The sequence below is a fragment of the Mesocricetus auratus genome, unplaced genomic scaffold (genome assembly GCF_017639785.1).
Source record: "Mesocricetus auratus isolate SY011 unplaced genomic scaffold, BCM_Maur_2.0 Super-Scaffold_100007, whole genome shotgun sequence".
Classification (NCBI taxonomy): Eukaryota; Metazoa; Chordata; class Mammalia; order Rodentia; family Cricetidae; genus Mesocricetus; species Mesocricetus auratus.
The window spans coordinates 33224611-33251832 of NW_024429191.1; the positions used below are offsets into that span (position 1 = coordinate 33224611).

Below are 27222 nucleotides of genomic sequence, written 5' to 3' on the forward strand. Positions count from 1 at the left end.
AAGCCTCAGTGTTCTGCAGGACAGGTCGATGACGTATGGTCTCAGAGCTTCTGGTATTACCTTATCCATCAGTGGCTTCAATCTTTGGTGCCGCTGGCTTCTGGCCCTGAGGTTCTGCTACTGGTAACCTCACAGTGTGAGTTTTTGCCTGATACATGTGTATGTACCACAGGCATGTAGTTTCAGGGGTGGAGGTGGGGGCTATACCAGGGCATCAGATCTTCTGGGACTGGAGTTAGGGAAGGTTGTGAGCCATCGTGTGGGTTCTGGGAACGGAACCCGGGGCCTTTGGCTGAGCAGGCAGTGCTCTTACCCACTGAGCCATTTCTCTAGCCTCTATCTTACTGTTTGGAGACAGGTTCTCTCATTGACTGGTTGGGTTAGACTGACTGACCAGCGAGCTGCAGAGTTCCTCCCATCTCTGCCTCCTTCATATTACATTACAAACAGCCATACTTGGTGTTTTTACATGGTACTAAGGATCTTCAAAGCCATTACAATTTGTTTTTTTGCATGTCAGCAAAATTCTATTACTATCTATCATTGTGGTATGCACTGAAATTCATTGGATGTTTATTCTTGGTTGCTGCCTTAGAACTCTTAAAACCCCTGGAATTTCCTGATGAAAGCATAATCATTTTTATCTCTCATAATAAACCCTTTTGGGAGTTTCCAAGTTTGAACTTAGGAGATTACAGTACAATAGGGTGGGGCTCCTAGACAGCCTGGGGTCCAGTCATCAGAAAGAGCAAGGGACAGAAGATTAGAACTTTTGGCCTGCCTACTGATGGGAACTGGAGAGCAAACTCTGTAAACACTTTTAAAATTACTTTAAAAATTTTATGCATGTTTTTCCTGCATAGATGTCTGTGCATCAGGTGTATGGAGTGCTCAAGGATCCACCAGAACTGATGCTTCAGACAGTTGAAAGACACCACATGAGTGCTTGGAATTGAGCCTGGGTTCTCTGGAAGAGCTGCCAGTGCTCTTAACCACTAAGATATCTCTTTAACCCTATGTTAACTTTGTGTGTGTGTGTGGGGGGGGGACGTCAGGAGGGGACCAGATCTTGTTGCTATGTAGCCCAGACGAGCCTCCAACATGTGATCCTTTGCGAGGCCTCAGAAGATTATATGACAGAGTGGCCCAGAGTTTAGAAGACAGCATTTATCTTCACAAGTCCAGCTTAATGAGCATTGTTTCTATTAGTCCCTTCCAGCAGGAAGTTTTGGTTTTGGTTGTTTTGTTGAGACAGGGCTGCATACAGGCCAGGCTGGTCTTGCACTCCTGATGTAGTCAAAGATGACTTTGAATTCCTGATCCTCCTGGCTCCCCCTCTAGAGTGCTGGGATTACAGGAGTGTTCTATCATACCTGGTTCATCTCACATATGCTTTCCAGTTTGCCAAGTGCCAAGGAATGACTCTGTTCCACCTTAACTTAAGGTCAGAGAGTTCAAGCCTATTACGGCTCCTTCAAGATTAAATCCACAGTATGTTTGGCCTAAGCTGTGGCTATTGCGTGTCTTGCCTTGACAACAGGATATTTGGCCTAAAGTATAGATAATGGATGTCTTAGCTTGACAACAGGATATTTAGTTTAGGTTTTGTTTACTTGATGTTTTGGGTATTGAGAAGGTAATCACACTTGTTTGTTCTTTGTATTATGGTAAGGAAGTCTTTTGCCTCTCCTCCCCTTTGATTGGTGTATAGAAGAACTTTGAGCAATAAATTTGGGACTGATCCTGGTATTCACTGGGTACCTTCCCAACTCTGTCTCTTGTCTCTTGTTTAATTCTTTCTTCAATCCACACTCCTCCTTCCAAGCATGAGTCAGATAACTCTGCTGGACCAGATAGAGGGTGTCCTGGATGTTGAGGCTTGGATAAGGAAGCCAGAAATGATGGACACTGAGAGATGAAAAAAGATGAAAAGTGAGTGCCTGGATAAAGGTGAAATGAAGTACGGTGAGAAAACTTGGGAGTGAAAAAAGTATAAATAATTGTAGATATGGGACAAGGAAATAGTAGTCAGCTGATTGTACATTTGTTCAGAGATATTTTAAGAGCCAGAGGGGCTGAGGTACAACAACAAATACAGAAACTTTTAGAGTTTGTAAAGCAGATATGCCCTTGGTTTCCAGAGCATGGGGCTTTGGATTTGGATGCATGGGCAAGAATTGGGGTGAAAATCCAACAACATTGTGATGAGTATGGGCCTAGATGTGTCCCAGTGGATGGCCTTGGCTTGTGGGCACTCATATGAGAAAGCTCATTATTCCCTGAATGGCAAGAGGCATTTCCCCCTGAAACAGTTAAAAGTGAGACAAAACCTTCCTCACAGCAGGGGGAACTGCTAGCTGAGGAAGGATTTATGGAGCATGGTGAGCTAGAGGGAGAAGCTGCTAAATACCATAAAACAAAGGGTGGTCACATCCCTTGCTTCTGAGTAGGGTTGCAGGCAGGCAACCTAGTGGTGAGATGCAGCAGGAGCTCAAAGGCGTGAGAGATTTAGTAGTATCACTTTCACAGAATTTGGAAACTCCACAAGTCTCCTCAGATGGGAAAAGAATTCCTCTTCCTATTGTAGTGGCTGGTTTAGATCTGTCTACAATACAGGGACCTCTTGGAGTGATGCAAACACTCACTGTTAGTCATGCATCTCCTCTGCAAGCTAGTATTAGAGAAGCTCCTAGGAGAGGGGAGGATGCGCAGGGATTTCAGACATTTCCAGTGATAGAACAAAGAGATACTTGGGGAAATCTAGTCAGAATGCGCGCCCTGATTCCATTTAAACAACTCAAGGAATTAAAATCAGCATGTAGCCAAAACAGATCTGATGCAGGTTTTACACAAACACTGTTATAGAATATAACTCTACAAGCTTTGCCTTCTGGGGATTGGTAAGCGCCAAAGGTTGTCAGGAGATGATTATCTGTTGCGGAAGACTGCATTTATAGAACAATGTCAGGCCACAGCTGAGAGAAATGGTGCCCAGCATGTTCTTATCTCTTATGATATGCTTGCTGGTGAAGGGCAGTATAGAGTTATAACTCAGCAGTTAAATTTTGAGGTAGCAGCATATGCCCAGATGAGTGCAGCTGCCAGGAGTGCCTAGAACAAGCTGCCGCCTTCTGGAGGGCAGATCGAGGACTTAACAAAAGTTAGGCAGGGACCTGATGAATTATTTCAGGCTGATGCAGACATCAAGCAGGTTAGCTGGGGATACAGAAGCTGGACTTTTGCTTGTTAAGCAGCCAGCCTATGTGAATGCTAATGCTGCCTGTCAGACTGCTTTGAGACCCTATAGAAAGGAAGGGGATATCACTGATTTTATCCGAATTTGTACAGATATTGGACCCTCAAACATTCGGGGGTTAGCTATGGATGCTGTGTTATAGGGGATTTTAATTAAAGATGTTTTATTCCAACAAAGAAATCAAGATCCAGGAAAAAGGAGGGCCACAGGATGTCCTGGAAATTGCTTTGGATGTGGTCAGAAAGGGCATCAGGTCAGGCAGTATCTTAATAGGGGAGGAAAAAAGGAACCTGGATTGTGCTGGAGATGCTGGAGAGGCAGGAGAGGGAAGCATTGAACTAATGAATGTAGATCAAAGAGGGATGCCTGAAGGAATCTCTTGCAGGGAAACAACCCGAGCCAGAGCGGCAGCCTCAGGCCCTGATACACTATGAGGTACTCAGACAATCTGTTCTTCCCTCCCCAAGGAAATTCCTTCAGGACCTCTGCAGAGTTACAGCAGGAAGTGTCTGACTGGATCTCTGATCAACTGTCTAGGCAGTTTTAACTCTCAAAATGGGGATGCAGGCTCATTCCACAGGTGTTTATGAACCTTTGCCAAAAGGCACTGTAGGGTTATTGCTGGGAAGAAGTAGCACCACTATGCAGGGAATCTTTGTTGCTCCAGGAGTACTTGATACAGACTTTGAGGGAGAAATTAAGGTTATGACTCACTCACCTAATGGAATTTCTGTAGTAAAGTCAGGCCAGAGACTTGCACACTTGAGTTTACTTCCCCAAGTGAAAACAAAAAACCAGGTTAAGACAGATAAGAGAGGAAAATCTGGGTTTGGTTCATCTGTTTATTGATTATAAGCCATAGGTTCACAGTGCCCAGAACTCACTTTGTTTATAAATGGACAAAGCTTTTTCTGGACTCCTAGATACTGGTTAGGATGTGTCTGTTATTAGGGACAGTCAGTGACCTTCAATGTGGCCAAAGACAGAAATTGTTACACATGTGCAAGGAATTGGTGAGACTCAAAGTCTTGAGCAAAGTAGCCATGAACTTTCCTGGAAAGATGGAGGTCAAAAAGGAACTTTCCGAACATACATTGTTCCTCATTTACCTATAAATTTATGGGGTCGGGATATTATGACCCTAACGAGGGAGTTTTTATATAGCTCCAATGCAGGATTGTTGCCTGATCAACCAGTAGGCATGAGAATGAGGGAAGGATTGATCCTATTGTGCCTAGCATGAGGCCTTCCAGAGCAGGACTGGGATATTTTAGGACAACTCACTGAGAATCCTGCACTCCATGCAGACCCTATTATTTGGAAAAGTGATGAGCTTGTGTGGGTAAATCAGTGTCCTCTAACAGAAGAAAAATACAAGTTAGTGCAGGGACAACTGGACAGTGGTCATATTATGCATCTAGTTCCCCCTGGAATTCTTCTATTTTCATGATTAAAAAGAGATCTGCAAAGTGCAGATTAATACAAGATTTGAGGAAAGTTAATGAGACCATGCAGCTAATAGAAGCTTTATAGCCAGGGTTACCTACTCCTGCAACCATACCAAAATAAATAAATAAATAAAACAACCAACCAAACAAAAAAAAAACAAACACCTATAAGATTATTTTAGATTTAAAGGATTACTTTTATACTAGTCCTTTGGCTCCTCAAGACTGTCATAGATTTGCATTTAGTGTTCCATTAGTTAATTTCAAAGAGCCCACGAGGAGATATCATTGGAAGGGCTTGCCCCATGGCGTGGTTAATAGCTCAACGTTTGTCAGAAGTTTGTGACTCAAGCTATACAAATTATTAGAGATCAATTTCGTTCTTTTTTTTTTTTTTTTTGGTTTTTACGAGACAGGGTTTCTCTGTATTGTTTTGGAGGCTGTCAGTCCAGCCTGGCCTCGAACTCACAGCGATCCTCCTGCCTCTGCCTCCCGAGTGCTGGGATTAAAGGCATGCACCACCACCGCCCAGCTAGAAATCAATTTCTGCAACTTTATATTATATCAATTTTACTTACCCATAAAAATGAAGAATTTTTTTGCATGCAGCATATGGACAGCTTCAGCAGGGCCTTGGCCATGCAGGGTTAGTCATTGCTCCAGAGAAAGTGCAAAGTCAATCACCTTTCCAGTATTTGGGACATATGTTATATTCTAAAGAAATTAAGCCCCCCCCCCAAATTGGAAATTAGGAAGGAGAGCTCCCAAACTTTGAATGACTTTCAAAGTTATTGGGAAATAATTCAATACTTACTACCTTATTTAAAAGTATCTACTGGAGATTTGTAACCCTTAAACAACATTCTAAAAGGAGACAGTGATCCCAATTCACATAGACAGTTAACTGAAGAGGAAAGGCAGGTTCTTTTACAGGTGGAGCATGTTATCCAACATGTAAGACCATGGGAAGCCTATGTACTTCCTACATGGCATACTCCAACTGCTGTCTTATGGCAAGGGGGACTGTTATTATGATTGCACCTACCTGTTTCCCCAGTCAAATTATTAAACCCTTATTATGAAGCAGTAGCTTTCATGGTACAGAAATGCCATGTAGAATCTAGGAGATATTTTGGTAGAGAGTCAAGTGTAATCTATGTTCCTTATACTAAATAACACACTGACTGGTTATTTCAAAATAGTGATTCTTGGGCAATTGCTTTTGCTCAGTTTTTATGTCAAATTGATAATTATTTTCCAGCTGATAGATAGTTGCAATTTGCACAGATGCATTATTTTGTATTTCCTAAAATTGTAAAGGAAGATGCTATGCTAGTTTTTATTGAGGATTCCTCCAGAGAAGCCACATGTGTTGTTAATGGTAAAGGTTGTGTGGTACAGACAGCCCCAGCTTCAGCACAGATAGTAGAGTTAAGGAATAAATGTTCAGCAGTTTATCCACTATATCTTGGGACACAGAACTCTCTTTTGCCTGTTGAAACTCATTTCTCCTGTTGAAATAGAGAACCTAAAAAACAAGTGCCTCAGAGAATTCCCCTCTGTGGGAAAGAGACCCATTGGAACAACCGAACACTATTATAGAGGTGATGTGTAGCTAAAGCCTCTTTTTGATGTAATATCACTGGAATTCAGAATTAGATGCTAGACTGGTCAAGAAACCAAATTAGGAGTACTAAGGAGACACCCCAAAATGATGGGGAGGAATGGGAAAAAATCTTTGCTACTGGTATTTGGTACTCAGGAACTGTAGCAGCTCAAACTTATCTTTGGAAGTTAGAAGCAGCAATGCAGTTGGACTTTAGGGAGGAAAAAGACTCATACCCACCACAAGAACATTTTATTGTCTTTTTATTGAATCAAAATTATAAGAATTGTAATCTAGCCAATTGTGTGTTCATTGTTAATATTCATACTAGAATTATGGTATTGACCTGTTTAAGTTTGTAATCACTTTTGTTTAATTGAAAGTGTTTACAGATGGAGAAAAAGTCAGAGCTCAATCTGAGAGAGATTTGGCATGATGCAAATGAGTCTTTAGATTTGATGTGACTTAAAAAGCAAATATTTATGCAGCTAAAACTGTTAGAGACATCCTGGACCAATTTAAAAAGGTCATTCCTTGTTGGTCATCCTTTATTCCTTTAATAAGAAGTGTTGTAGCCATGAGTGCATGGGTATTGCTTGGCATTGTCAAGTTGCTTGTGAACTCTCCGTGGAAAGTTGGCTCAGAGGTACATGGCATCAAGCTATTACCCTCGCCTTTTACAATAGAGGCTGGTAGTCAAAGACAGTAAGATCTTTTTGCTGCCAGTCAACCTAGACAGCGCATGCATGGGGGACGTGTGCACCAATGACAGATAAGGCTGAAAGGCAGGAGAAGACAACCTAAGGCAGACACAGACATCTGTCCTGTAGCAGAAGCCTAGGTGTTAGTAATTAAATTAAGAAGGGGGAATTGTCAGGGCTCGTAGAAGTGGCTCCCTTCCATCTTGACTTAAGGTCAGAGAATTCAAGCTTATTATTGCTCCTTCAAGGTGAAATCCACAGTATGTTTGGCCTAAGGTGTGGCTATAGTGTGTCTTGCCTCGAAAACGAGATATTTGGCCTAAAGTGTAGCTAATGGATGCCTTACCTACACAACAGAACATTTGATTTAGGGTGTAGTTACTAGATGTTTGGGGTATTGAGAAGGTAATTACGTTTGCTTGTTCTTTGTATCTTGGTAAAGAAGTCTTTTGGCTTTCCCACCTTTGATTGGGGTATATAAGAGCTTTGAGTAATAAACTTGGGGCTGATCCTGGTATTCACTGGGTGCCCTCCCGACTCTATCTCTTGTCTATTTCTTTCCTCAATCCTCACTCCTCCTTCCAAGCATGAACCAGATAAATCTGCTGGACCTGGCAGAGGAACCCTTATTAGAATGCAGTGATTAGAACCTTGGGGCTTTCTTCTCTGTCCAAAGAGGCTGTTGATTTTTTTCCCCACATCTGAACCTGAAAGTAAAACAACTGCTGAAGAAAATTAAACAGTTAGGACTCTTCTCCTTAAAACACCAGACTGACATTGGAGAACATTTCTCCATTTGACCAATGAAAACCTGTGAAATCTAAAGAACCTAACAGGCGCAGACCTCATGTTTTATGATTTGAAGCTGCTTTCCTGACTAAATACAAAGCCTGGAATCTAAGCTCTTCAGTTTCCATGAAGAAGGGATAGAGGGGCAGCAAGAAGTTCATAGCAAGACTGAAGAATTATACTGAGGAATTATAGCCATTCAATGAACTCTTCTCAAACACAGGTACCTGTATAAATTTGTGACAGACCAGTATCTACACAGATGGACTTATATTTATTATGGCCAGCCATGTCTAACACTTATCTCACAGAAGCCCTAGGCAGCCACGTGAAATATTCCCATGTAATAAATGGTAAGGCTGAGAAAACTTAAATAATTTCCCCAACTTTATGCCAGGTGGACATAGCTCAGAGTCTCAACTTCTCCACCAAGCCACTGAGCGTTATGTCTGTCAAGCTGCACTATCACAGAATGTTTGGTCTTTGCCTCTGGGTCCTGGCACAGAGCTCCTCATCTCTTGTGGTTTCCTGGGTGATCAGGGTGATGCATTGTTTTGGTTCTGTGAGGGGCTCTTAGCTAGCCCCAGCATGGGGACTGGCCTCCAGAAGGAAACAGCTTTGATCCAGGAGCACAAACCTTTGTGGCTTTGTGCTCTCAGCCTCTGCAGAGAAGAGCAGGGTGGGGACAGAGTTAATGGCCAGTCAGGCCCACAGGGTGGAGAATCCGCAGACAGTGGGGTTTGGTGCTTCTGAATCACTGACCGCCTCTGCTGTCAGGAGAGTAGTGCACAGATGAAATGCTGATCAGCCAGCTTACTGCTTCTGTTGCCAAGCCTTTTAGTATGATAGGCAGCCCCATCGAAAACCTAAGCCAAAACAAATGCTTCCTGCTTGTGTGTTGCTTTTGGTCATGCATTTTATCACAGCAACAGAACAGTATCTACTACAGAAGATAACTTGGGAAATCAATTCTCTCCTTCCACTCTGGGTTCAAGGATCAGAGCTCAGGTGCTCAGTCTTGGTTTGCTCCCTTTCTCTCCAGGCCACCTCACTGGCTCCTCTATTTCTTTATACATATGATGAGTAGCTTGTACATGTGATGCATACTTAAATCTTACCTTCTCTAAGCAGCCAGTTCCTCTCCTTGGCTGGAAATATGTCTTCCCCACAGATGGCAGAACTTGGGATAGAGCCTCTGTCTGCATTGTTTCATCCCTTTCCCCTTGCTTATCCACTTTGATTTTGTTTCTGTTTTCGTTGGTTGGTTTGGGCCAGGGTCTCACTGTGTAGGATGACCTTTGACTCTTGACTTGTCTCCTGTCTCTGTTCAGTCCACATTTACACTAATTGGTTTGTTCTTGTAGATTCATGATTTTGTATTTTTAGTCCTAAATATTTTTCATTTCTAGAACTTATCGTTATATATTTGTGAGGATTCAATTTTCCTTTATTAAAATGTCTGATTATTTTTACATATGTATGTTTGCATGTAATGTGGATGAATGGGCACTGAGGGAGTTCATTATTTGATCCAGGCTGGTCTTGAACTCCTGTACTCATGTGACCCTCCTATCTTACCCTCTCTTGAAGCTTGGAGTACAGGTGTGTATGCCTTGCTCTTCCCAAAGGATTTTAAGTTGATACACGGTTTGTTTGTTTTAAATCATATTCTGAGTCCTCTTGTTCTCTTGGGCCTGAGCTCTATCCTGCTCACTGGTCTCTATTCCTACACCATTGCCACACCAGTATTCTTAGTGCCCTCAGCTGATCTCTACTCTGTGCTCCTCTTTTTCAGACCATGTTAGATATTCTCCCACGTTTATTCTTCCAACCCTTTTGCTACGTACCCTCTCACTTTCTGCATCTGCTCTAAGTTCTCTGGTAGAGCCACTCCAAAACTTTCAGGGAAAAAAAGCGTGATGATTCCAATCAGGACAGTCAGACTGCCCATGACAATGTAGGGCAGGAGTCTGTTGTAGGCACCTGTAAAACAGAACAGCAGTCAGATGTGCATGGGCTCCTGGGAGTCATTTTGTCAGGTGAGAGCAGATGTGAGCTAGACATTTTCAGAAGGACAGTCAGCAAAATACCACAGGTTGTTCCAGTGGGCTGCCACAGCCTGCACTCCTACAATGATTTACCCCCCAGGTTGTACATTAGCATACTGTTAGGATCTAAGTTATTGCCCAACTGTGCATGACAGATGTTCCTTGGATAGAAGTCGTCACTATCAAAGCTTCCTTGGTGGAGGTAACTTAAGATGGGTAATAAGAATGAAGAACCTGCCGACTCCATTTTAAGGCAGGAGCCATTATGCTGTATTTTTTAAAAATAAGTTTCTATTTATTGTGAGAGTTGAGTTTCCTGGAACTTGATCTTCCCCAACCCATGACCTTCATTCATTTTTGAGAATACCCTGACCTTCCCTGATACTCGTATTCACATGGTTGATATCACATGATTGTTTTTGAAGATTTTTTCTATTTCCTTATTGTCCCATCATCTTTCTGTAAAACTATTCATTATTTTACTCCTTTAAAGGGGCCCAAAGGACTCTCTTTAACCCAAGTTAGGAGGTAGTCGATGGCCAGCTCCTGGGTGTACCCCAATAAAAATCAATCTTGCCTCCAATTTGGCTCAAATTGTGGTAGTGGACTCATTCTCACTGTTGGGATTAACATTTTCTGGAGGCCCCATTGAGATTCAGACCACCTACCCAAATTTTAAAGATGAACCATCACTCCAGAACTCCAGGGCTAAGGAGCTGCTTCAGGAGGTATGTGCTTTAAGATGTTCCAAAGTTCCAAGGCTGCTTTCAATTTTTGGACTATCAGAGTGAAATGTCATGCTGAGAAATTCAACAAGCATCTATGAAGACTGTCTGATGAATTATAGTCTGGTTCTGTACTGTAGGATCCCTATGTGGGACATGGAGGAAGTTTGACAGGACCCCACTATTCTGCCATCAGGGCATTTAGCAAGACTATACCCACCCATCTGATTCTGTTCTTGTTGGAAAGTTTTGTCTATTTCTCAAAACAGTTGTGTATGCTTGTTTTGTTGGAAAATTTTGTTCCTCTGTGTTTTCTGGTGTGTCCATGAAAGTTTTGTCTGTTTCTCTCAAGACTTATGTCTCACTGTTTTGTTGGAAAGCTTGTCTATGTTTTCTGGTGTATTTGTAAGTTTTGTTGAAATCATGGAGCAGATACAGAAATGGTTTGGATATTTTTGCTGTCTCTGCTAATGACAACAACTAGTCACTATGTCTGCCCTGACTGCATGTATGGCCAGGGCTCAGAATATCTCTGGTCACTATATTCAGCTTAGCAGGGGTTCCGATGTCTTTTTGTTGGAAATAATGTTAAAATTGTTTTATACTGTTCTATTATATTTGAAAACTGGCTCTAGAGTTGGATTATGGCTCTCGTTTTGCTAGACCCAGTCATGCTTATTTAAAACTTTCCTCTACATTGCTGTGTCAATCTGAGCCCTGACACAGTGATGGGAATGAGAAAGCAAAGCAGAAAAGCCAAAAAATTAGACTTTCTTGAATTTTATAAAATTAATTTGTTGGGTATGGTTAGAAATGTGTAAAATCTGAAGAAAAAAGATTGAAGCTAGTAACCCTGGGAAATTGATAATTAAAAATCTATGGCATGATTCCATTTTGGATTGTTAGCCTTTTTCAGTCAGTCACATAGCTGGCCATTTTGTAGGATTAGAGATGGTTGATGTCCAGCAGCTTTGGACAGTCAAATGTCTGGCAGTCATCTATGCTAGGGTTAGAAAAGACCAATGACACTCGATTCCACTGTCATGTTGATTTAAGGTGACCACACGGAGTGGGCCTATCAAGGAGGCACAGCAGGTCTCCAAGATAGTTTGCATTGGGATAGATTTCTTTTTTGTATGATAATTCCTGTTGTATCCTGAACACAAGGTTTATAAAAGATAGGATTTAATAGCAACACTTGTTTAATAAGGTATTCAAGCTGCACCTCCATGCTTCTATATGCAAGAATGTACCTTGCTCTGGCAGCTAAACTTTGGAATTTAAGAGATCCCAGGCAATAATGGTTTTAAAGGGGGGGATCATAGGGAACAGCTGAGGCCTACAAATGGATGGTAAGGCTAGAGTTCCTAAAGAGAGCCCGGTTGCAGTGGTAGAGCTTAACTCTTTTGGAAATGCCAGTGTTGGGTGATGGTCACCAGAAGCCCCAGCCACGGTGACACGGAGTAGACTGAGCTCTAGAAGAACGGTTGTGTGCATGCTGCTGTGGATGGGGCCAGGTGATCCAAGCCTCTCAGAAAAACAGAAAGGATTGTGAATGAATCCCAGATATCCAAGACCTTTGGATTGTTTGCAATATTGGAACTTGGTTTTGGCTTATACAGATGGTCATTTACCCTGTTTTCTCCCTCTTGAAGAAAAAGAAAAGAATACTTTAATTTTGTTTCAGAAATACACAGTTGCCTGTGTCCATGTCAGAGGAGTAGGTAGCAGTTGAAGTTCAAGGTGTCAGCCCACCAGGAGGCAAGCCCTTGATGAGTGAATTTTGGATAGTCAAGACCTCAAGACCACAGACCCTGGAATGTCTTTTGCTTCTGCTGTGCCTTTACATGTGTGCTGCTGCCATCTTTCTCTGGTATCTGGCATGGTGTGAATGGGTGTGGGGATACCCCACTGCCTGTGATATAGTGTATTTATCTCATGGAAACATCCTATTCTACTGAACATTTTTACCTGTGGATTGTTATGAAGATGATTCCTCCCTAATTGTACTGTCTAATTGATAATAATTGTAGTGTCTAATTGATAATAATAATGGCAGTTTGTACAGTTTTTAGGGGGGGTTTGAGACAGGGTTTCTCTGTATTGTTTTGGAGGCTGTCCTGGAACTCACTCTGTAGTCCAGGCTGGCCTTGAACTCACAGAGATCCTCCTGCCTCTGCCTCCCAAGTGCTGGGATAAAAGGTGTGTGCCACCGGCGCCTGGCTGCCAGTTTGCACAGTTTTGATGAGCAAAAGTAGATACAAGGAAATATTACACAGCTAGGGCCTATGAGTTTTACCTAAAGAGCTGCATAGGTCATAACTCAAGTTAATGATTAAGAAAAATAATTGAGTTCCAGGAGCCAGGCTGGCTCGAATTCCTTTAATCTTAATGCTGAAAGGTGCATTCATAGGTTTCAGTGTGCATCATTAGCTGAAACAAGGCTCTAAAATAACTTGAGATCAGATGCTTTGATAATAGCTATAAGACCAAAACCCCCAGAAAACAATCTAGAGTTCACAAGAACACATAGCTGAAGTAAAAATACAAACCAGTCCAACTGTTACTAGCTGATACAGTTTTTCTTTTTCTTTCTTCTTCTTCTTTTTTTTTTTTTAACTAGGGTTGGTTGATGATCAAAGATGATGATTGATTCCTTGTACCCATTCCTGCCCCCAATCTCCTAATAAGAAACTATTGATGAATGAGTATGCACCCTAAAGATTTAAAGTATAGCTGACTGTTTCTTATGTATAAAAGTTTGGGTTTGTGATTCTTTTAAGATTCCTTATGAGATTTCCTTTCAAGATTAAATGATTCATTCTTTCTTTGTAACCACAATATGCAGCCTGCCAACAAGAGTTGGCTGAGAAAAAATACTTTCTGATTGCTCATGTGCTGTTAATCTGTAACAAGTTACTTATATGTAAATGTATGTGGGTTATTGGGGGTGACTTTGTTTTTAATCATGTAAGAGAGACGAGAAACCTGTACTCACTGTAATCATTCACTTGAAAAGTAGAATGTAACCACATTGTAATTTTTATATTGCCTGAAAGATTTTGTTGGGGTATATATGCTGTAGAAAAAAGTATATATCATGAAGAATAAAGAATGAAACTATCAAGAGACAGTGTGAGTGCCTTTTCCCCTAGCCCTCTCAGATAGAAAGTTCTAGTATGTGCTGACTCTGTATATTTCCCTTTGAGCTCTGTGCTGCTGGAGGCTGGTTCCCGGGACAGTGATACACAGTTGAGAGATTTTTAAGAGGAAATTTTGGAGTTTTACAGAATTTTAAAAACTATGTATTTTTAAGAAACAGTTTTTTAAAATATTTAAATATGTAAGACTATAGGACATTTGAAGTTTATAAAATGTTTTGCATTGTTAATATTTGGACTTAAAATAAAAAAAGCTAAAAATTAAGGCCATAAGCACCAAATACTAAGCACCAGAAACTAGGATATTCATTTATTGCGATGCAGCAAGACAATGATGTAAGCAGCCTGGCAAAGGGTTGGAGCAGTTTCTTAGCCTATGAGTCTGGACACTTTGGGGGTTGAGAGACCTTTTTAGAGGCTAGCCTAGGACCATCTGTATGCATGATGTTTGCATTAAGATTATAATAATGGAAGAAGTACAGTTGTGAAATACAAACAGGAATGATTTTGTAGTTGGATGTCACCACAATATGGAGAACTATATTGAAGGGTCAAAGCATTGGGAAAGTTGGGAACCACTGGTTCAGAGAGTGTCTCTCCTTGTCTAAGTGCTGCTCATGTTTAAGGATGTATTTCTAGCCGCCTTATCTTTGCTAACTTTATTAAGCTTAAGCTATTTGGATAAACTGAGTCATGGGGGCTTGTCTGGGATTTTATATTTGTGCTAAAAGGAGCTTAAGTTGAGAAAGTGTTGTTTTTTAAGGCTTATACTTAACTTAAAACCACAAAGTCATTTTCCCAAGGTCAGGCATTTAGATAAAGCTCCCATTCCCTCAGGGTCTTGAAGAAAGTTCCTGCTTGTTAAAAAGGGAGTCATTCTCCTTATCTGTGGCAAAAGGAGCTGATGGCCCTTCCATTAACATAAGGCTGTGGTGCCTAACATCTTGTCATGCCCTCTATGTTTCCTCAGTCCCTGCTAGCAAGTCCTGCTGCAACAAGGCCAAGTCTTTTTTTTTTTTTTTTTTTTTTTTTGGTTTTTCGAGACAGGGTTTCTCTGTGGCTTTGGAGGCTGTCCTGGAACTAATTCTTGTAGACCAGGTTGGCCTCGAACTCACAGAGATCTGCCTGCCTCTGCCTCCCAAGTGCTGGGATTAAAGGCGTGTGCCACCAATGCCCGGCAAGGCCAAGTCTTATGAAAGCTAATATGTCATTGTACGCTGTTAAGGGTAATTAAGAAAAGCTCTGACTAAAGTGAAGTCTTTAATGCATAAGTGGCGGCTGCTGAGAGACATTGGATTACGAAGGAACTGCTGAATTAAATTAGGATGTCTTGACTTCAGAATAAAAATTGGGAAATGTTATGTTAGGGATTCCTTCAAAATTAATTAAGATCATATTTGACCAGGGGAGACTTCCTGAGGATCTTGGCTGCATACTTGATGGAGGGAGCCAGGAAAGACTATAGGACTGGTGACATGTATGCTGGTCTCTCTGCATGGGAATAGTTCTGAGACTGGACAACAAATGTTACAACTAGATTTCTCAGGACTTGATCATTGTCTCAAATTCTCAGGGTCCTCTAGAGATGCTGTTGCCCCCAGACAACAGGAAGCAGTTTAGAGAATATGATATCCACATTCCCAAGGTTTTGTAGATGCAAGTTTCTGTCCTGCCTGGTCCTGTAACTGTTTAGTCCCAAATAAACACACAGAGGCTTATATTAATTATAAACTGGCTGATGGTTTAGGCTTTTTACTGGCTAGTACTCTCTTAATTATTAACCCGTTTCTATTAATCTGTGCAGCTCCATGTGGTTTTGGCTTACTGGTGATGCCCAGACCTCTTGTTCCCTTGGCAGCTACATGGCAACTCACTCTCTGCATACCTCTTCCTAGAACTGTACTAGTCTGGATACCCCATCTATACTTCCTGCCTGTCCATTGACCAAAACAGCTTTATTCATCAACCAATAAGAGAAATATATATTCACAGCATATGGAAGGACATCTCCCACAAGGTGTGATGGTGGTCAGTTGACGGATTATGGATGTCCATCATTATTTGGGGGGTAGGTTGCAAATTATTATTGGTCATGGTAAGGAAAGAAGCTAAGCAAGGGAAGTTAGATTCAAGGTTCTTTTTTTGGAAAAAAAATAGGGAGCTATAAAAGTGATAATATAAAATAGTAGATTATTGAAACTACTTTTAAACTAAAAAAACAACTTCTAGTCTTAAATATTTCACATTGGTATGGATTTTTGTGTATTGAAACAAATTTAAGGTTAGTTTGTTATACTGCCTATATGTTTCTACCCTTTTTTTTTAATTTATTCATTATGAATACAACACCCTGCCTCCATGTACACATCAGAAGAGGGCACTAGATCTCATTACAGATGGTTGTGAGCCACCATGTGGTTGCTGGGAATTGAACTCATGACCTCTGGAAGAGCAGTCAGTGCTCTTAACCTCTGAGCCATCTCTCCAGCCCATGTTTCTACTCTTATTTAAGGTATTGTGCCTATGAAACTCATTTAAAATGTAATATATAATTAAAAATACAGGTTAGTAGTTAGTCATCTATAATAACCAAATTTGTAGTCATGTTAGATATGTTTTCAAGGTTAAGCTTAGGTCTATGTAGCTCAGACATACTTACTAGATAATGGTCCTCAAACTTGTCAGAGACCTGATGAATATGGCATTTAAAATGTCTAATGAAAAAAGCTTATTATGACAGAGACTCCCAGATCCTCGTAGTGATCCCAATGTCTCCAAAGAAGATGGTGGGCACCTGGATTGTAGCACTGCTAACCACAGGCCAAGGATCCCCAATAAAGCATCTGCTTCCAGGAGCTGGCCCAAGCTGTGGACAAGCAGGACACTGGAAAATTGATTGACACACTTGGCCTAGAAAAGTAAGGTTCCTCCTCCACAGGAAAAATTCTCACTTTCTGGGCTTGGCAGCTCAAGATGCTGTCTTGATATCTCTGTCCCCAATGCTATGGAGACCACAGGAGCGTGAGGTAACTATCTAGGTAATGGACTGACATTTGTCATTTTAACTGATACACAGGCCATTTGGATTATACTTCACATTATATTTTATCCTTCTCAGATCTCTGATGGTATTGATAGCTAGACTAACTATAACTTTGCTAGCTTAGTAGCAGCAGGCAACCAGGTTCTTCCCCAAGTGTATAGCCACCTTGTTAACTCATTTCATATGCTAAAATCAAGCCTTGCTTTTTCTATAGCTGCTAGGCATCCTATTGATAAAAAAGGTAGACAGATTTGCCTTGCTAACAGGCTTCATACTAAAAGATAAAACAGATTGCAAATGTAACTTTCCACTAAAGGAATATGATTTGAAATGACTGTTCTCAGTAATAACTGCTTATGTCCCTGGTAAATGGTTAGATGGAAAAAAGGGTTAAAGTCTATGCAAGTTCTGAGGGTGTAAGATATATAAAGCTCTGAGAATATGAAATTTTAAGTAAGTTCCAAGGGTCTCAGAAAATTATTTAAGATGTAAATGCAAGTTGTAAAGTATAAATGAATGACTTAAGACATGAGGGATGTTTCAGATTTCTTTCCCCTTCTCTGGTATAAAAGTTCAGAGTTTTAACATTGATCAATGGACTTCTGGTAAGCTGCTATGGCACTGACCATTTACTGTTCAGTTACAAGCTCAAGATTTTAGATTTCTTTTGGTTGTCTTCTAAATATAGACCTAATGGTACTTCTCATCAGACAAAAGTCATCTCTGTCCAATCTATATCTGGCTCTCTGGACAGAAGAAAAATGTACATGCTTTTTAACCCAAATATATAGCTTTTGCTAGGACTCGAAGGTGTGCTGTTTCAATATCTCTGATTTCTCTCATACTATTGACAACAAAACTGATGATCTATGTAAAGAAATAAACAAAATCTCTCAAACAGATTTAGAGTGAACAACATGGCTAAAAGGTCCCCTTCATTGGTCCTCTAATATTATTTCTACTTGTTATCATAATTGGGCCCTGTTCTCTCCAATGCAACTAACTTGATTACCCATCAAATATACAATTCAAGAAGCATTCTGCTTGATGATATTATTAAGACATCCCACTCTCAAAGACTTGACAGGCAACCATAAATCAGGGAGGGGGCAAATGAGGAAACTGTCTGACTCCATTTTAAAAGGTAGGAGCCATTATGCCATATTTTTAAAACTAAATTTCTACAATCTAGATGCCCCTCAACCGAAGAATGGATAAAGAAAATGTACATTTGCACAACAGAGTACTACTCAGTGGTAAAAAACAATGACAGCTTGAAATTTGCATCCCGAGTGAGGTAACCCAGACGCTGAAAGACAAACACTGTATGTACTCACTCATTAGCGGCTATTAGACGCAAAGCAAAGGATAACCAGCCTATATTCCATGACCTCAGATTAAGCTAAGTAACAAGGAGAACCCTAAGAGAGGCATACATGGATCCTCCTGGGAAGGGGAAATAGACAAGAGAAAATTGGGAGAGTTGGGGGAAGGAGGGAGGGAGGGAGAGGAGAACACAAGAGAATGGGATGGTAGAGATGGGGGAAGGAGAGAGAGGGAGAGCAAAGAAAGAGATACCTTGATGGAGGGAGCCATTATAGGGCTATCGAGAAACCTGGCACTAAGGAAATTCTCAGGAACCCACAAGGATGAGCTCAGCTAAAACCCTGGGCATCAGTGGAGAGGGTGCCTGACTGGCCTTCTCCTGTAATGATTGATGACTGCCTTAATTATCATCATAGAACCTTCATCCAGCAACTGATGGAAGATGCTAAGCACTGGGCGGAGCTCCCAGAGTCCAGTCAAAGAGAGGGATGAGCAAAGAGGTCAAGACCATTTTGGGGATACCCACAGAGACAGCTGACCTGAGCTAGTGGGAGCTCATTGACTCTGGACTACAGCAGGGGAACCTGCATAGGACCAAACTAGGCCCTTTGAATGTGGGTGACAGTTGTGTGACTTGGACAGTCTGCAGGGCCACTGGCAGTGGGACCAAGATTTATATCTAGAGCTTGAATTGACTTTTTGGAGCCCATTCGCTTGGCCTTAGTCCTGTATCAAAATGCTGTGCCACGCTTTGCTGACTCTCCATGGGAAGGAAGCCTTACCCTCTCTGAGGAATGGATGGGAGGTGGGGTGAGGAGAAGGTGGGGGGAGCAGGAGAAGGGGAGGGAGTGGGAACTGAGAGTTGAGTAGCGGTGTTTCCTGGAACCTGACCTTCCCAACCCATTTGTTTTTAAGAATACCCTGACCCTCCCTGAACCCCCTAATCACATGGTGAGTGATCACATGATTTTTAAAAAGTTTTTTAAAAATTTCTTTATTGCACCATTGTCTCTTTTCTGTAAAACTGCTCATGATTTTACTCCTCAAAAGGGGCCCAAGAGGTAGATTCAGGACCGCTTTCTTTAACTCAACTTAGCAGGCAGTTTCAGGCCAGCTCTTGGGTGCACCCCAATAAAAATCAAGGTTGCTTCGAATTCCACTCAAATTGTGGTAGTGGTCTTATTCTCACCATTGGGATTAACAAGAGGATTTAGCTGTTGCAGGATATTTGATCATACCCCAAGATCGTGTTATTTACTGGAAAAACCTGCTTCTTGCTGTGGTGTGGCTCAGCCCTAATACACACCTTTTACTCCAAGAGTTTTGTGCTTCAATATTGTAAACAGGGCTAAATAAAATCAACCTTAGGTCAAGAGGCAGAGCAAGCAACCAGTTGACAGGGAAAAACCCAGAGTTTAAAAGGACGTCAGGAGGATGGAGAGAGAGACACAGAGAGAAAGTAGAAGGGAGGGATATCCAGTTAGAGGAGTTTTTGTTTCAGTCAGCGTAGGAGAAAGTCTCTTTCTGGGATGATGGAGGAGGAAGCAGCTGGGTGTTTTCTCTGCCTCCCTGAGCTAGCAGGTTTCACAATAGCCTTAAAAAACGTTTGGTGGAGAGATGGCTCAGCAGTAAGGAGCTCTTGCTGCTCTTGAACAGGACCAGGGTTTAGTTTCCATCACCTATGTGGTGACTCGTGCCATTCTTAACTCTAGTTCCAGGAGATCTCACCCCTTCTTCTGTTCTCCATGGACACTAGGCACCCACGTAGTGTACATTCATGCATGCAGGCAAAAGACTCATACACATAAAATAATAAATACATTAAAATAATAAATGGTGCTAAAATAATTCAGATTTCAGAGGTTTTTAAATTATTATTTTGGGATATTTGTGTAGGCTTTTCCAGAATTTAAGTATTGACACTAGAAGTTTCTGATTTTGGAGAATTTGGATGTAAAAGCCTGGAGTTGGCCTGTCAGCCCATGGGAACCAGGTTCAGAAAATTATCTACAGGTATATATTAGAAGACAGTACTTATTAAGAAGAAAAATCAGAGTAATAAATACTCACATGAAAGGATATTCTGATACAATATTATGTTTTAGAAAGTTATACCTAATGCATAATTTTGATTTTTCAGAAGCACGCTTATACCACAAAGCATGTCTAAAGCTGTATTCACTAAACTGTTGGATCAGCTGCTTCTAGGTTTGTTTGTGGAACTAGGAGGAGAAAGTACCTTTTCCAATGTTTTCTATAGTATTTGGGTTTTTCACAGTGAGCATTTTGCTTACCTTTTATTTAAAACTAGTTTAAGTATTTTAGACAATATAATAGAAAATGACTTGAAATGCTAATCGGGTTACAGAAAAGCTTATGTACAAGAAAGAAAGGCTTGAAAAAAAGAATTCTGGTTGTATTTACTTTTTGCAGAAAAGTGCTAAAACTTTAATTTTCTTGAGTTCAATTTGAACTATTTCTTTAGCCATTTAAACAGGTTGAGCAAGCCTTGGAGAGCAAACCAGTAAGCAGCACCCTTCTATGGCTTCTGCATCAACCCCTGCCTCCAGGTTCCTATCCTGCTTAAATTCCTGCCCTCACTGCCTTTGATGAACTATTAGGTGCAACTGTGAATGAAAGAACACCCCTGCCAAAAACCAAACCAAAACAAACAACAACTACACCACCACCAAAACCAACTGATTTAAGGGTCAAGGAGATAACACAGTGGGTAAAAGCACTTGAAGCATAAGCATGAGGGCCTGAGTTCAGAGCCTCAGAACTCTTGTGAAAGCCAGGGCCATGGGAGGTTGAGGCAGGAGAATCACTGTAAGCTTAGGATCAAGCTTGTTGTGTACCAGTATTCCAGGAAGTCAGTTAACACTAAGGAAGTCAACAACTCAAGAGTCTCAGGAAGTCCCTGAAACAGACCAGATGCACAAGACCCTTCTTCCCCAAGGTTATAGAAGCAAGTTGCTAAGGAGACAGTTTATCTGAACTGCCTTGAAAAGATTCTGGGACTTGTTGAGCTATCTTCAAACTGTGCAGAGAGCTCTAGGATTGTAGCTTTCACAATTTGTCTCAAGTGTTGGGGGTAAGGGGGCTTTTCAGTGATGCAGCTGCTTTTGAATCACCCTTCTTCCTGTAAGTAGCCCCTTATCCATACGCCTGTTGGCAACCCCAATAGATTCATGCCTAACCAACATTGGACTTTGGTTACCTTGGTTTGTGGGTTTCCTTTCTCATTCCACAGCAGGCACCCTCAGATGATAACCAACAAAGACCCTGTCTTAAATAAGGTGGCATGGAAGGACTGACACCTGACACTGTCCTCTGACCTTCACATTCATGCACAAGCATGTGCATATGCTCACCTGAATTCACACACACACACACACACACACACACACACACACAAATTAAAAAAAAACAAATTTAAAGACAGAACAAGATGCATCTTACCTCAGGTAAACAAAGTAGGGAGCTTTGATGCTGCCCACCCAAGAGGCTGTGGAGGTGATGCCCATGGCCATGTTCCTGATCAGGGTTGGGTAGAGCTCTGCAGTGAAGACTACAGTATGGAAAAGGCAGAGGTGGCCCCAAATTTCCCTATCATCATCAGGCCAATGGACACAAAGCTGTAATCTGGAAGAGAACTTCATTTCAGACAGGGTACTTCTAGGATTGATATTGAACTCAGTTACCTTACTGTTCTTTTTGCTGCAATGTGGTGGTTCCTCATAAAGTGCCACTGGACAGGACTCTGTCCTCAAATGTCTTCACCAGATGGGTTGAGATGGAAGGCAGTGGGTGGTCTTGGAGCTACTCTTACTTTGGATTATTAATACATACTGTGACCTCTGTCCACTTGTCTTATTTGTTACAAAAGTTTCATGGTGAGTTGTTAGATGTTAATACCGTTAAGTTTAATCTCTAAAGACAGGGGCCCAGTCCTTTCCTTCCTAGTTTCTATTATGAAGAAATACAGGTCCAGAAGGCTCAGTAGTGCAAACTTTTAAAAAATATTTTTCCATTTTTTTGTGTGTGTGGTGTTCATATGTATATGCTGTTTGCGTGATTTTGCATGTGTGTAGTCATGCAGGTCTAGAATTACAGGTGAACCATCATTCCTGTCTAGCATTTATTTGAGTTCTGGGATCTGAACTCTGGTTTTCATCAGCTTTAACCACTAAGCCAGCCCCCAGCTCCTGGTGCATGCTAATAATAATCCCAGCTGTAACACTTCACTGGCTGAAGTAGGAGGGTCACAAATTCAAGGCTAGTCTAGGCAATGTAATGAGTTCAAGGTCAGACTGCATCATTTAGTAAGAGATCACCTCTAAAAATAAACCAAGGTCTGGGGATATGGCTCCATGGTAGAGTTTGTGACTAGTGTAAGACCTTGGGTTTAAAACCACAAGGTTAAAAGTTAAAGAGACACAAGAAACAGTTTTCTTTTCATAGTACAATGTATCAATATATCAGCCTGTATTTCAACAGCAAAAGAAAGATGGTCACACTAGGAAAAGGATATATATCCCCCTTTGGAGTTTTTTGTTATTTAGTCTTATTGAACCACCCCACATTTATTATTTATTTCTGTGGGCCTGTATGTGGTGAGAGGAAGCGATACTGGAGTCAGTTCTCTTTTTCATAACCATAGGATTTGGTACTAGCAACCATGGCTCATCCTGATTTAAAAGAAAATACTTTTGTATTGTTACTCAACATATAAACTTTATTTCTAGGGCACAGTATAACATTTCATTGCATCTATTGAGATGATGAGTTGACCTTTATGAAGATGACTGGGGGGGGAGTTGCCATAGTATTAAATAAAAATGTTTCAAAATTCTTTTGTGTATGTGTGCACACGGTATGTGTACATGCTGGTTGAGGCCAGAGGACCTTGCAAGTTAATCCCCCTTGGGTACCACCCACTGTTTTTGAGAGACAGGGTCTCTCATTAGTCTGGGTCTTACTAAAGAGGCTAAGGCTGGTGAACAGGGAGCCCCAGGCATTTTGCCTGTCTCTGCTTCTCCTGAACTATAAGTGTGGGAACACCAGACCTTGAGCAGAGACCCACTTCCCCTTCTGCCTGGGAGTAGGCAGCTGTAAGACAATGTTTAGTAAAAACATGTTTACTAAAAACGATACAATAAGTTCCTGGCCACTTCCCCTTCTGCCTGGGAGTAGGCAGCTGTAAGACAATGTTTAGTAAAAACATGTTTACTAAAAATGATACAATAAGTTCCTGGAAAAGGCCTTCCCACGGAAACCGCCCTGACCTCGACCTTGTCCAGAGACTAACCGCACCTTCAAAAAACCCACACACATCCACCTCTGGTGTCAGGGCAGAACCAGCGAGGGTAGAGGAGAGAGCAGAAGCTTCTCTGGTGGGAGCTTTTCTTAGGAAGTTTTTCTTGAACCTTTTTGGAGCCTGTTAAAAGTTCTCTTTATATCGTTGAACGAGTCTCTGTGTTGTCAATCCCCGACACCCTCCGCACGTTCTCGGACACAGGCCGCACAGCAGACGCGACAATTGGAGGTCCCACTGAGATCTCGAAAGCGAGGTAAGTGGACGGGGTTAAGAAACTATGGGGAATAGTTCCGGGAAGCTAGAATCATTACAGTATCAACTAAAAAAGTTACTTAAAGAACATGGGACTGCAGTCAAGTCTAAAACCCTAGAAGGCTTTCTAAAATCGATCGAACGAGCCAGTCCATGGTTCATTACTGGGGGAAGCTTAAATATTCCAGATTGGGAGGAGGTTCGCCGTGATCTTCATAGACTTTTACGAAAAGAGGGATCTGAGTCCTTGCCCCCTACGACATTCTCCTTATGGAGATTAGTGAGGGGAGCACTTTTGACAGATAAGGTTCGTCACCGCCAGGTAGTTCAGGACACAAAAGAGGCTTTTTTAGAGTTACAAGAGACTGAGACTCAAGCCTCCTTGAGTTCAGGGGCAGAGAGTGATGATGAAGAGACCGTGATTGAAACTAGAGGCTCCATTGTTAGTGAGGATGAGGAGGAGTCTCTTAGTAACAACAAAAAAACGGGTAGACATCTCCGGGCGCGACCCAAAAAGAAGGACTCCGGTCAGAATCGGTTATATCCTTCTCTATCAGACCTAGAAAATGGAAGTAGCTCAGACTCAGACTCGTCACAGTCTGAAAAGGAACGGTTACTTGCTGAGATCGCGGCCCTTAAAAAAGAACTAAAAAAGATTCTAATTAAGGAAAGACAGGACAGGGAGAGAAACCCTTCCCCATACTCTGAAAAAAGGGACTCCTCCTATGAGATAACCCAGTCCTTCTCAGACCTGGAGGGAAGACCCAGGGGAGGGGTCCAATGCTGCCCGGTGGTGGCCCCAGTAATGGAAGTTCCAGATCCGAACAATTTTGGACAGGTCATTAGGCGTCATAACCCTTTAAATTTTAAGGATATAAAACAACTTAAAGAGGCAACTTTAAATTATGGAGCACAGGCTCCCTTTACACTTTCCTTAATGGAATCTTTTGCATCTCTTAATTTGACACCTGGCGATTGGCAGCAGCTTTGCAGAGCAGCTCTGTCGGGGGGAGATTATTTGATTTGGAGAGGTGAGTTTCAGGAAAGATGCAGCCAGACAGCCCAAAGAAATGCACAGGCCGGACAGCCCCAGAGAAATGTGGAGATGCTTACCGGGAGTGGTCAATACGCCACCATTCAGCAACAAATACAATATGACATCGCAGTCTATGCCCAAGTGGCAGCAGCGGCCCAAGGGGCTTGGAAAGCATTGCCTTCCAAGGAAGGAGGAGATCATCTGTCCAAAGTCCTTCAAGGACCTTCCGAACCTTTTCAAGACTTCGTAGACCGTCTCAGTCAGGTAGCAGAAAGAATATTTGGGGGCATTGGGCCTGCGATGCCAGTCATAAAGCAGATGGCATTTGAAAACGCAAATAAATATTGTAAGGAAGCCCTTCGCCCCTATCGCAATAAAAGTCTAAATGACTATATCCGGATCTGTAGGGACATTGATGGGAACTTCATCCAGGGCCAAGTGTTAGCTGCTGCTATTCGGCCCCAAGTGGGGAAAGAAAGACCTACTCTGGGAGGGAGAAAAACATGTTTTAGCTGCGGTAGGGAGGGGCACTTCCGTAGAGAGTGCCCTCAAAATAGTACTACGGGTCTCAAGAGACCTGGTTTATGCCCCCGTTGTCGAAGGGGATATCATTGGGCCAATAACTGCTACTCTAAAACTGACAGGGAGGGAAATTTCCTTTCTGCTAATAATAATCAGGGAAACGGGAGGAGGGCCCCGCCCCAGGGCCCCAAAACCAATGTGTACGGGGCAATGACCCCTGCTCTGGGCAGTGGCAGGACTCATTTTCTCCCCAGAGCAACCCCTTCATATCTCAGACCTCCTTAGAGCCACCTCGGGAGTGCAGGATTGGACCTCGCTCCCTCTGCCCGGGCAATCCTAACACCGGAAATGGGGATCCAGGCCCTCCCTACTGGGGTGCATGGGCCATTGCCTCCAGGCACGGTCGGACTACTCTTGGGACGGTCCAGTACTATTCTTCGAGGCATCCAGGTACACCCCGGTGTTATAGACCAGGATAGTGAGGGGGAGATTAAAATAATGACATCAGTGGGCAGTGGGGTTGTTGCCATCCCTGCAGGAGAACGGATTGCTCAGATACTCCTTCTCCCTACAGCTCCTTGTGAGGCTAGAAAAATTAAAGAGAAAAGGGGCAACCAAGGTTTTGGAAGTACCGGCCCGGCAGCATTTTGGGTAGCCACTATGGAGAACCGCCCCCAGCTTACATTAAAGATAGAAGGCAAGTCCTTTAGGGGCGTATTAGATTCTGGGGCAGATTTCTCTGTCCTCTCAGATAAATTCTGGCCCCCGCCTGGCCGAAAGAGGAAGGGACAGTGACCCTCCAGGGAATAGGACAGGCTGTGCCCCAAAAAGCCTCAGAATCTTAAAGTGGCAAGACTCTGAAGGCCACACAGGGCTTTTCCAGCCATATGTTTTGCCTGGCCTCCCTATTAACCTCTGGGGACGGGACCTCATGCAAGAAATGGGAGTGGTCCTCACCACTCAGGCACCCAAGTCCAAAAGCAGGGGCCCCCAGATGATGCAAGGGAGGGGCTGGAGCCCGGGGAGGGAACTAGGTAAACTAGAACAGGGAGAGGTTTGCCCTGTGGCATCCCTCCCTTTGGAGACCAGGGCCCCAGGGGATAGGAAGGGTTTTGGTCATTTTTGAGGGAAACTGAGAGATCTAAAAGGCTGGCCAGTAAGGCTATGCGGATGTGTTAAAAAGGGGTACCAAGCTAGGGGTACTGGATTAAATCTCCAGGCCTTCGCCTGACACCAAGGTCAGGAAAGAAAGGGGAACCTGAGAGATCACCCTCAGTTGGAGGATGGATTAAAAGTGAGTAAATTAAAAATTGGTAACAGTGAAGAGGTACTGGTATTGAGTAAGGAAAAAGAAAAAGACAAAGGTATATGGAATGGAGGGTTTTGTTTGCATTTAAGTTCTATTTTGTGAGTCATCTCTAGAAACTTTTGGCCAAAAGCCTGGCCTCTCTACCTTACATCTACAGAGTTACAAGGAGTAGGTACGGCTGTACCCCATGACTGTAGCTCAAATGGAGGAATGATAAAAACATATAGGACTTTTTAACCTTTTTAGTTCAAGGATTGGCTGGAGTTGTTCTTTTACATAGATTTCAATTAAGGAAGCTTCATTGCAACAGACTAATCATGACCTAGGGAAAAAGGATGACTGAAAGATGCATGTATGTTCTGAATGTATGGTGTGGCCACACCGGTATGTATGAAATGTGATTGCGAATGTGTGAGTGTGAACTGCTTATATGATTAAAAGGATACTTGAATCCCTTCAAAAATAGTTAAGAAGCTACCTAGATTGCGTTAAATATAGCCAAAAGGAACATCCAGCCAGTCTGTTAATGTTTTAACAGAAAAATTTAAGATGCAAACGAGGCCTTGTCAGCTAGTGAGAGCTCTACAGGTTAGATTGGGAAAGACTGCTCACAGACTTCAAATAATTTTAAAAAAACTTATTTGGACACAGTATAGTTTACAATCTTTGAGTGATTTTCA

The 27222-nt window shown here is 42.1% G+C and overlaps 1 pseudogene; it reads left to right on the plus strand.

Moving 5' to 3' along the window:
* LOC101831999 overlaps positions 1–13700 on the plus strand; it is a 29622-nt pseudogene extending 15922 nt beyond the window's left edge.
* The last annotated feature ends 13522 nt before the right edge of the window (positions 13701–27222 follow it).